The sequence below is a fragment of the Lathyrus oleraceus genome, chromosome 4 (genome assembly GCF_024323335.1).
Source record: "Lathyrus oleraceus cultivar Zhongwan6 chromosome 4, CAAS_Psat_ZW6_1.0, whole genome shotgun sequence".
Classification (NCBI taxonomy): domain Eukaryota; kingdom Viridiplantae; phylum Streptophyta; class Magnoliopsida; order Fabales; family Fabaceae; genus Lathyrus; species Lathyrus oleraceus.
Genome location: NC_066582.1, coordinates 27,877,195 through 27,888,502, shown reverse-complemented (window position 1 = coordinate 27,888,502; position 11,308 = coordinate 27,877,195).

Below are 11,308 nucleotides of genomic sequence, written 5' to 3'. Positions count from 1 at the left end.
ACCTTTTGTTTCTCAGTTGACACTGGGATCCCCTGCAGATACTTTGGGTTTTCTCTTGTTCTCCTACAGATTCGTCTTGGTGGCTGCTTTGCCCGTTGTGACTTTCTGTACCCTGATTGGGTTGTTTCCTGATACCCCTGATCCGCTGCTTCTTCAGCAGTACCTGCAGATCTTTGCTTTACAGCATATAGATCTCCGCAGTTTGGCTCTCCAGCTGGTTGTTCCCCTGGAAGTATAATACCGGGCGTTTGGTTCCTGAACCTGTTTGTGTTAGAATTGTCTGTTTTGTCAGCATTCATCAAACATAAATCACGCATATTCATGCATATTCATAAAACATTCAGATATTCATGTTGCATTTCTTGCCATATATCTTTTGTTTGTCGTGTCTCCTGCGACGGGTGATATAGATCTCTTTACAGATCTCCCCAGGCAGATGTCGGGTGTTATAAATCTCTCCATATAGAGTCAACCCCATAAGCAGAAAATGTTGTCTTTCCTTCTGCAGTTCCCCACCGAGATATACCCTCGTGGATGACGGTTTCTTCCGTTTCCTCCCAACACATATATTGGGATGGATTTTCCTATTTGAGTTATATCCTCATTAGGACATGTCTTGATTCAGTCCGTCTTTTCGGATCATTCCCGAATTGGCTATTTGTCAAACGTCTTGTGCTCCCCAGTGGGTTGTTCCCCAGCGGAGTAGTTTTGGGCCTCTACCCTCATACCGGTAGTTATAAGTCCTATTTCTCCTGGCTTTCTTGACAGAATTTGTGGTTATACACCTTTTATTCTCCAGCCAGAGTCTTGGTTTTCTACCTAACAGTCGGTAGTTGTAAATCCTTTTTTTCTGCTCTTCAGCAGTTTGTGGTTTGTTATAACCCTATTTTGGTTTCCCGTGCGAATTTGTGATTTGTTCTATCCCCATGTGGAGTTGTTGGTCTTCTACCCCGTATTCGGTAGATGTAAACCCTAATTTTGTGGTTATCTCCACCCTTTTGGCCCTCTGCCTACAAACCAGCAGTCGTAAGTCCTATCTTTGCGGTTTTTCTACCTACGAACCGGTAGTTATAAACCCTGTTCTCTCCACTTGCAGAGTTAACTTTGTTGTTCATCCCAGTCGGTGACAATCCCCCTTGTGGTTATCTTCATCTAATGTTTGATGTTGATTTTCCTTTGCTCGGATAAGTTGCTCAGATCAGCACTTATATCCCTAGCAAGTCTTTTGTGGATAATTGCCGTATGCTAGCAATCTTATTCCCAGTGGGTCCTTTCACCGTTTGCTAGTGATTGTGTTCCCCGGATCATTGATTTTCATCAGTGAATCCTCAGCGAGTCGCCTTTCATTTACCCTTTTGTCGGTAATGTCTGTTGCTCCTTTTGATTGGTCATCATTATATACCTATTCTGGTATCCCGATGCCTTTCTTTTCGGATTTTATCCTATAAACAACCTACAACCCGGTTAAGGATAATCTTCCACGCGAGGTTATTATTCACGTTTTGACGGCTATGAATAATATATCTCATGCGCTCTTTAGTTGGAATCCTTCGTTGATTTTCCCCAACTGAGCAAGATTCGTATTCTTTGTAGAATCGGATATCCATCCTTTAACCAGTTTGTGTTTCGGATGAAGAGTGTTTTGGCATATATACCAATTCACGTTTTCGGTAGATCACCTATTATATACCCAATAACCGGTATCTCTGGTGTTTCTTACCATGCGAGTTTATTATCTACGTTCTGACGGTAATAGATAATATATCTCATGCGAGTTTCTTATCCACGGTCTGCCGGTAATGGATATTGTATCTCATGCACTCTTTGGGTTTGTGTCCCCAGACGAGTAAGATTCGTATTCCTTGCGGAATCGAATGTCCATCCTATAAACAAGTCTGCTGTTCTAGCTTTCTTCAGGGTGATGAGTGTCTTGGAACACAAATCAATTCACGATTTCGGATCTTATCCTATAAACAACCTACAACCCGGTTCAGGATAATCTTCTTTGTGAGTATTCTATCCACGTTCTGACGGTAATGGATATTATATCTCGTTCACTCTTGGGTCAATCTTTTGATTGTTTTCTCCGCAGAGTAAGATTCGTATTCCTTGTGGAATCGAATGTCCATCCTATAAACAAGTTTGCTTTCGCTCTCTTCAGGATGATGAGTGTCTTGGAACACAAACCAATTCACGATTTCGGATTTTATCCTATAAACAACCTACAACCCGGTTCAGGATAATTTTCCATACGAGTACATTATCTACGTTTTGACGGCTATAGATAATATATCTCATGCACTCTTTTGTCGAACACTTTGTTTGTTTCCCCAACTGAGTAAGATTTGCATTCTTTACAGAATCAAATATCCATCCTATAAGCAGGTTTGCTTTCGCTCTCTTCAGGATGATGAGTGTTTTGGAACACACACCAATTCGCGTCTTTGGTCGGTCACCTGTTACATACCTACAACCCGGTATCCTTGGCGTTCCTTCCTGATTTTTTTTGTTACCCTTATACCCGGTGACACCTCATTTTCTTTGGTGCTTCCTCAGTGAAGTTTTCTTGTTGCTTCTCCCCAGGAGTCAGCTTATGTCTCTCCAATGGATTTATTTTCCTTTGGAATTTTTCTTTTCCCCAGTGTGAGTCCTTCACTCCCCAGTGAGGTCTCCAATCTTTTTTCTGTATTCCCTAATCAGAGTCGTGTCTTGTTCACGCTGTGTCAGTTTTGTCTATCCCCAACTAGAGTCTTGTTAGAGTCTCTGTTCCTGGTGAGTGTATTACTCCGATGGATCGTCTTTTCTTCTGTGTGAATCATATTCCCCACAGAATTTGTGTCTTTTGCATACATACATTTGCATCATGAGGTCTCTTAGGGACCAAAATTCGCCTCATTACTGTTATTTAAGCCCATTCTACCGCGTCGAGATGAAGATTTCTAAACTTCACTTCTCCGGCTAGAATGACCTTAAATAGGGGCATCTGTAAGACCCCAATTTTAGCCCTAAGATCCCTCATGGCCCATATCATATCATATCATGGCCTCAAGGATCATTGCATGCCCTAGCTTCCCTCCTAGTGGGTAGGTTGCCTTGTGAGTTGGTTCTTGATCACCAAGCATGTTTTGCATTTGTATATCTTTGCTTTTCATATGTTTACTAACCAAAAAGTACAAAAATATTGTCATCTAACCTTGTTGCTTGCAGATGAAGCAATCATCAGTCAAATCAGTCAAAATCAGGCATTGCAGTGGATGGTGGCCATTCTTGCAGAATTTGGGCACCATGATCAATAATCAAGAGTTCATATAACTTGTGACATCATTTGTGTAAGACCCCAATTTTGGCCCTAAGATCCCTCATGGCCCATATCATATCATATCATGGCCTCAAGGATCATTGCATGCCCTAGCTTCCCTCCTAGTGGGTAGGTTGCCTTGTGGGTTGATTTCTTGATCACCAAGCATACTTTGCATTTGTATATTTTTGCTTTTCATATGTTTACTAACCAAAAAGTACAAAAATATTGTCAGTTTAACCTTGTTGATTGCAGATGAAGCAATTAGGTCAAAAACAGTCAACAGTCAGTCAAAGCAATGGATGGTGGCCATTCTTGCAGAATTTGGGCACCATGATCAATAATCAAGAGTTCATACATCTTGGGACATCATTGGAAGTCAAGTTCTCAAGGAATTAGGGTTTGGAATTCATCAGAAATACTTCAGTCATCCAAAACCCTAGAAAAGTCAAACTTGGTCAACTGTTGATTTAATCAATGATTCGATGGATGGAATTGAGTTGAAGGAGCTCATTCATGCTTGTACAAGCCTCATCTATCATGTCAAACCTCATCATGGAAGAAAATCAAGTCAAACAGAAAATTTCCAGAAATAGCAAGTGGACCTGTAATTTCAACTGCCAAAAATGGAAACTTCTTGATCTTAAACTTACATCATGATACAAGCTCCAAATGAATTTTTGCCCAACATGAAAGTTGAAGATCTTGTTCTCCCATTTTCAAAAAGTCCAAGAACTCCCAAATCCCATGTGTGGTTGTCAAGATATGATCAATTCAATTTCAGAAATTTGTGAACTTCAAAGGGCCATATCTCTCAAACCATAAGGCCAAATTTGGTGGGGTTTTTTCCTACAAACCACATTTTTTCCCCTCTTTCCAAAAATATAAATTTCATTCTCCAAAACCTTGCCAATCAAAATGGCATTTTTGGACCTATTTCATTTTAAAATCAAGTTTGACCCAAAGTTGACTTTTTGATTCTTTGACTTTTTTTCACTTTGGCCAATTGGGATTTTTTTCATATCATATTTGAAACTTGCTCCAAGCCTAAAATCATGTTCATGCTATCACCGTGCTACCAATTTTGGCCAAAGTTGCATAACTTGAAATTTTGGCAAGTGGACTCATAAGAACCAAGCAAGCTTAGCAATTCATAAGCAAATACAAAACAGCAATTTGGATGGTCTGTCTACAGCCTGTTTGTAAGCCCATTCGACCAGCATACACCTCCATTTCCACTTATGTGCAAGATTAGCAAGATATGCAATTGGTCATTTTGAGCTAAGCAAGATTAAGCATTTCATTAAGCCATGCTAAACAGGGATATTTAAGCTCATTTTCTGCCAGATTTCAACCCTAGACACAACCTCCATACAGAAAAACACATTCTCTCTCAATCAACATTTTTTCATTTTTTACAAAATTCTGCAAAACCCTTGAAAGAACTCGAGCAACCCTTGCATCCTTCATCATTTAGTCAACCTTGTGAAGCATTTATCATCATCAATCATCATCTGCACAGCCTTTCCTTGTTCTGTTTTCCTCAAGAACTAACAATGGCAAAACATGAGCTGAGCATTTTCAAGCATGGTTGAGCTAAAGGACCTCAAGTATCCTTCATTACAAAGCACAATCTCCACCTGTCTGAGCTTGAATCACTCAAAGGGCCACTGTTTCACAACTTGCTTCAAAAACAAGTAAGTTTTCGACTATCTTCATTCTCCAATCCATGCTATGTGTTAAGTAGGTCTTTGAATGCTGGTTTGAATGCAAGTTGAATCACTCAAAATGGTTGTGACATGAGGGAGAAATCTGAGTTTACATTTTTGCATCCAAACATACTTTCCATCGATTTGCTCATTTGTTGTTGATTCAGTGACAACCATGGTTGAATTCTTGTTATTTGAGGTTTGTTAATGCTATTGCTATGTTTAATTTGTTGTTCTGGGCATGTTGAGATTTTCGAGTTCATAGTGATGATGAATGCATGCTGTTGTTTAAACCTACTCTGTCCAGAAAACTCCCATGGTTATGTTGTTTTGCTGTTAGCTAGGGTTGCTTAATGATAAATGTTCATGGCCATGTTTTATTGTTGATGCTGTTGTTCATGTTTTGATGATTGAATGATGAATGATGAAGCTTGTGTTGCTGTTGGCCAAACCCTAGGTTTTTTCTTTAAACCCAGAAATTCGAATGCCCATTGGCCCGGTCACTGTTCCATTGGGAACTGACCAATCACAACATTTCGTTGTGTGGGCCAAAACGCAGTGTTTTGAGTAAGTGGCGCGCTATTTACACAATTGCCACCGTTGACCCATGTTGACCTTGTTATGCCATGTTGCTTGTTCATATTTCATCCAATTATTCATCCAACTTCAAAAATCCATTTCTCTTTCAATTTTCATCCAAAAATCCTGAAATTTTTTGCATGATGTTCACATGGATGTCTGGTATTTGATTATGATTTTTAATTAATTTTTCATTGGCTGGATTTTAATTGGTAATTGTTTTCTTAACATGTATGCCAAAGTGACACCCTTTTCCATTTCAATTGTGAAATACTCATGTTGCATCCTTTGGTCCTGAAATTTTTTGTGAAGAAACTAGACTCATTCACCTTTGTTTCCATGTAGAGTTTATACATTTCTCATATGTGGTTTGTGAGTTACAAATTTTGAAGTGATGTGTTACATTTGGTGCTACATGAATGATATGCATTTTCATGATTTTTGTTCACACACTTCCTGGCCTCCAAATGACCCCAAATTTCGCATGAATGATCTCTTACATGTCTAGTTTGTGTATGAATTTTCTTGGAATTAACCATGCTGTTTCCAATTTATTTGAGAATTTTCTTCCATGCTTAGTCATTTGTTGACTTTTTGTGCTACACATTGCCATTTCATTTGGGAAATCCTCATATCATATTGTATGATCATGAAATTTCATATGTGCATACTAGACATCTTGAGCTTTGCATTGGTGTTAATCTCATTCATTTCTCTTCTGTTTTCAATTTGATATGATTTTTTGAAGTCGACCCATGTTTGTTGACTTTCATTGTGCTTACTTGAAATTATGTTGACTTCATGATTTTAATTGACTGCCTTCCTCTCATCCAAATGCAATGAAATTTGACATGCTTGCCATGCTAGATGTTAAGATTGAACGTGATTTATTTGATGATTTTTGAGATTGTTTGGGTTGACTTTTGAATGAAGTCTTGCTGTTGACCTATTTGTGCTCCTTCTTGCCATGCTTTGCATTCTTCTGTGTATGAAATGACAATGATGCATGATTTGATTGTGAATCCAATTGAGATTACTTCTTGAATGTTTGACCTTGACTTGGGTTGACTTTTCCTTGCTGTTTTGACCTTTTTCTTTCATCTTTGACCCTAGGCTAGTCCTAGTGGTCTTTTGAGCTTACAATTGAGCTATTGTTTCAGGTTAAGCACCAATGCCTCAAAGGTCATTCAAATCTGATTGAGTTGGATTATATATATTGTGCTAACCCTTGTTTTGTAGGTGTGACTCATATGAGTTTGGCTTTGTGCCTTGGCACCTCTGTTTATGGTTGACTGTTGTTTATCCATTTCTTTTGGTTTGAACTGTTGACTTGTTTACTAATAAGTTTGACTTTTTCAGGTACACTTTAGTTGCTTTAGTTGCTTGCTTTGCTATTTAGCATTTGCTTTGAGGTATAAACCTTTCTTCTTCATGTAGTCTGGAGACCCGGTCTGTTATTTGACCGGGCAAACTGTCTGAAGTCCTCCTTAAGAGGCAATGCCTGTGTTTGTTTAAAATTGTCCCAAGCAGGAAAAGTCCTTCAAGTAAGGCAATTGGTGGAAGGTAGGGATAAGTAATCTATCCCCCACTATTCAGTGTGTCCTCTCTTTGCTCCCATTACATGGTTGAAGCATTGAGATAAAAACCCAAGATCTAATCGAGTCAATAATGTGGAAAGAGCTCCATCTTTCTGAGCTCCCACACTTTCTTATATGCTCTCCCTGATTAGGGATAGAAGCCATGAGGCACACCCCTCATCTCCTTTTCATCTGCTTCACCTTAGCCTCTCAATGGCAAGGTTAAGAGCGACATTTACCTATTACAGTGGACTTTCATAGTCAAACCCTCTTGTGTGAGCCCCCTTGTCTGGCTATAGAGTGTGCTGTTTGATATTCATTGATTGATTGCTTGCTTCATATGCACATGTTTGCCTGTATACTCTATGCATCTATCATCATTAATTGCTCATCAATGCATGATCATCTCATTTGTCTTTGTGATGCTATCATTGTTGTTTGCCCATTGAGGACAATTGTAAGTCCATTGCTTTGGCATTTGCTCCTATGATATGGAAGGATAGAGTGTAAGACCTCATTGGTCACTCATATCTTCTGTTGCTTTGTTTGTTTGTATGTGAGGATACAGTTATAAGTCCCTGTAAGTTGGCATCTGTTGTCCTGTGATCATAATTTGATCTGTTTGCTTTGTATGTGAGGATACAGTTATAAGTCCCTGTAAGTTGGCATCTGTTGTCCTGTGATCATAATTTGATCTGTTTGATTTGTATGAGAGGTTGCAATTATAAGTCCCTGTAAGTTGGCATTTGCATTCCTGTGATCATATTGTTGCTTTTGTTCTTGTATGTGAGGATCCATTGTAAGTCCCTGTAATGTGGCATTGGATTTCCTAGGACCATACTGTGGAGTTAACCTAAGTCCAGACAGATTAGCAGTTAACTTCCTTTTCTCATCTTTGTTTTTCTTTTGAGGAGATTAGTGTAAGTCCATTGAGTGGCTTCTGATATCCTATTCTGTTTTAGGAGACTGGTGTAAATCCATTTATTGGTATCCGGTATCCGCCTTTTATTTTCTTTGTTAGGAGATTAGTGTAAGACCATTGAGTGGCATCTGATATCCAGTTTTATTTTAGGAGATTGGTATAAGCCCAGTGATTGGCATCCGATATCCGCTTTTGTTGACTTTCTTGTTTGTTTATTATTATCCATTGCTTATTCCAAAGGACACACTTGAATCATCTTCTATATGATCTCAAGAAGTGAACCTTCTAAGAAGTTTTACAATCCATCTCCATCCATTCATCATTCATTATGTCCTAAACCTTTTCACACTTTGAATTCAAACTTGACATAAGTGTTGTGCAAACATCTTCATGTTTTCTAACTAAAAACCTGGACTCAAGTCCTTGACTTTTTTCAAACTCCATTTCATAATACTTATTTGAATTAATCTTAATCATACTTTGACTCCATTTTCATAATCACAATCAATTAACTTCACTCATTCACTTGTTTTGGCTTTGTCCATTAATCTTTTCATGCATTAGCCATAGGTTTCAATTATCTTTGTGGTTGATGTAAATCTTGCCTATCCTTAGTGAGTCGACAGTAAGACTTCCGTACTGAAAACAGGGCTAACCCCTCAAGTACGTCGAAGCTATCCTCGCATGGTGGATGTTGTTTTTGGTCGAGTGTTCTCCCATTGATAATGAAAAGCCTCAGTGCTTGTGTTTAAAACTGAATCCACCAACTTTTGGAAAACTTTTAGCCGAACTACGGCGTTTTGATCCTTACCTTTGATGGAAGGTACGTAGGCAGCGGGTTCATCCGTTCAAACCCAATAAAATTGTATATTCTTTTCTCATCATCCCAATCATGTTTGCACAATACTTATGTCATAACAAATAACAATTTTATACAACAAGTGTGAAAAGGGCTCCCTAGGAGTACCTAGGACGTATTGGGTGCCTAACACCTTCCCATTGCGTAATTTACCCCTTACCCAGACTCTCTGATCTTTTTATTAGTTTTCTACGTGTAAAACTTCTTAGGCTTTTGTTCGCTTTTTAGCCAGTCCTTTGGATAAATAAAAGTGCGGTGGCGACTCGAAATTTCAATGTATCTCCTAGCTTATGGTTTAATCGATAAATCATATAGCGACGAATACACCGCTACAATTTGGAATCAAGATCTCAAGGAATTAGGGTTTAGAATTCATCAGAAGGTGTTTCAGTCAAGCAAAACCCTAGAAAGTCAAACTTGGTCAACTGTCCATTTAATCAGGGATTTGATGATGGGATTTGGTCTGAGAGGTCTCATTCATGCCTATATAAGCTTCATACATCATGTCAAGCATCCACAGTGAAGGAAATAAAGTCAGACAAGGAAATTTCCCAAAATAGAAAGTTGACCTGTAATTCAAATTTGCCAAAAATGGAAACTTCTTGATCTTAAACTTACATCATGTTACAAGCTTCAAATGAATTTTTGCCCAACATGAAAGTTGAAGATCTTGTTCTCCCATTTCCAAAAAGTCCAAGAACACTCAATTCCCATGTATGGTTGGCAAGTTATGATCAATTCAATCTCAAAAAATTTTGAACTTCAAAAGGCCATATCTCTCAAACCATTTGGCCAAATTTGGTGGGGTTTTTTCCTACAAGTCATATTTAACCTCCTCTTTCCAAAAATGTCATCCTCATGCACCAAAACTTCACCATTCAAAATGGCCTTTTTGAACTTGCTTGAATTAATTTCAAGTGAGGTTGATTTTTGACTTTTCCAAATAACCAATTTTACTCATTTTGGCCAATTGGGACTGTTTTGAAATGTTATTTGAAGCATGTTTGAAGCCCATTTCGTGCAGAACCATACCCCTCTTGCAAGCTTAGTGGTCTTTTAGCAATTTTTGGCAAACATGTCATTTTAACCAAATTTTGGATTACAACTTAAACTAATGATGCTTAGCTTCCTAAACAGCAAATATATAGCATATTTTCTGCTCATTCAAACCCTAGCAGCCACATTTCCAAGACAGAAAAAACCTTGTTCTCTCATTTTCTCATTTGTGCATTTTGAACTTTTCTTGAAAATTGGCAAAGCACACGAACTTGACCTTGGCTGCTGCATCATTCATCCTCATTCTTGAGCTCATTTCAAGCCTTAAACACCTGCTGTAACAGCATCTTCAAGTTCTGTTTCTTCAAGCTTCCAACAATGGAAAAATTCGATTTAAGCTGGATTTGAGTGTGTTGAGCTAAACTTCTTCAAGTATCCATCAATACCAACTACAAGCTTCATCTGTTTGAGCTTATATCACCAAAACAACAACTGTTTCACAATTTTCTTCAAAATCAAGTAAGTTTTCGAATCTTTCATTTCTCTAAATCATGGTATGCAATGTATAGATCTCTTTACCCTGATCATTATGAGCTTTGAATGGTTGAAAATGGTTGTGTATTTAGAAAGTTATGCTGACTTAAAGTTTGATTGTCATTTGTGTTCATGCATGATTCGACCTTGTTAGCATGTTTTAGTGAAAATGAATGATAGATTATTGATGTACATGATTTGTTGATTGGAATGGTGTACTCATTTGCCAAAACTGGAACATTTTTTTTTCTTTACCATGATGAGCATGTCCACTGTAGCATGAAACCCTAGAAATTTTCGAACCCAGAATCCATTTGGTCTTCTGCATCGCGTTTGGTTGCTGCTGTTTGCGTTATTTGCATGAAATGTTACTGTTGCATTACCATGCCCTGTTATCCCAACAATTACCAAAATGCCACCGTGCCCTATATTATTTAATTAATCATGTGTTAAATCATTATTTGTTTCAATGTTTATTTCATTTTGTTACTCAATCTTACAAAAATCATAACTCATCCATTTTAATTCCAAAATTCATGGGAATTTCAGCATTGTGTTCATCTTGATGTCTAGTATTTTATCATGATTTTTCCAGAATTTTTGCATGGTCGAATTTTAAATGGTATTAGGGTTTGTGACATGCATGCATATTTTGTACATCTTGCCAAATCCTTTGTGAAATAGTGATGCTTTATCCAATGGATCTGAAATTTTTTGTGCACCAACTAGACTCACTCATGGTGATTTTGATATGGAGTTTGTGAATTTATCTTATCTGGATTGTGAGTTATGAATTTTTGGATTAGGGTGTGACAATTTGTGTCACACCATTGA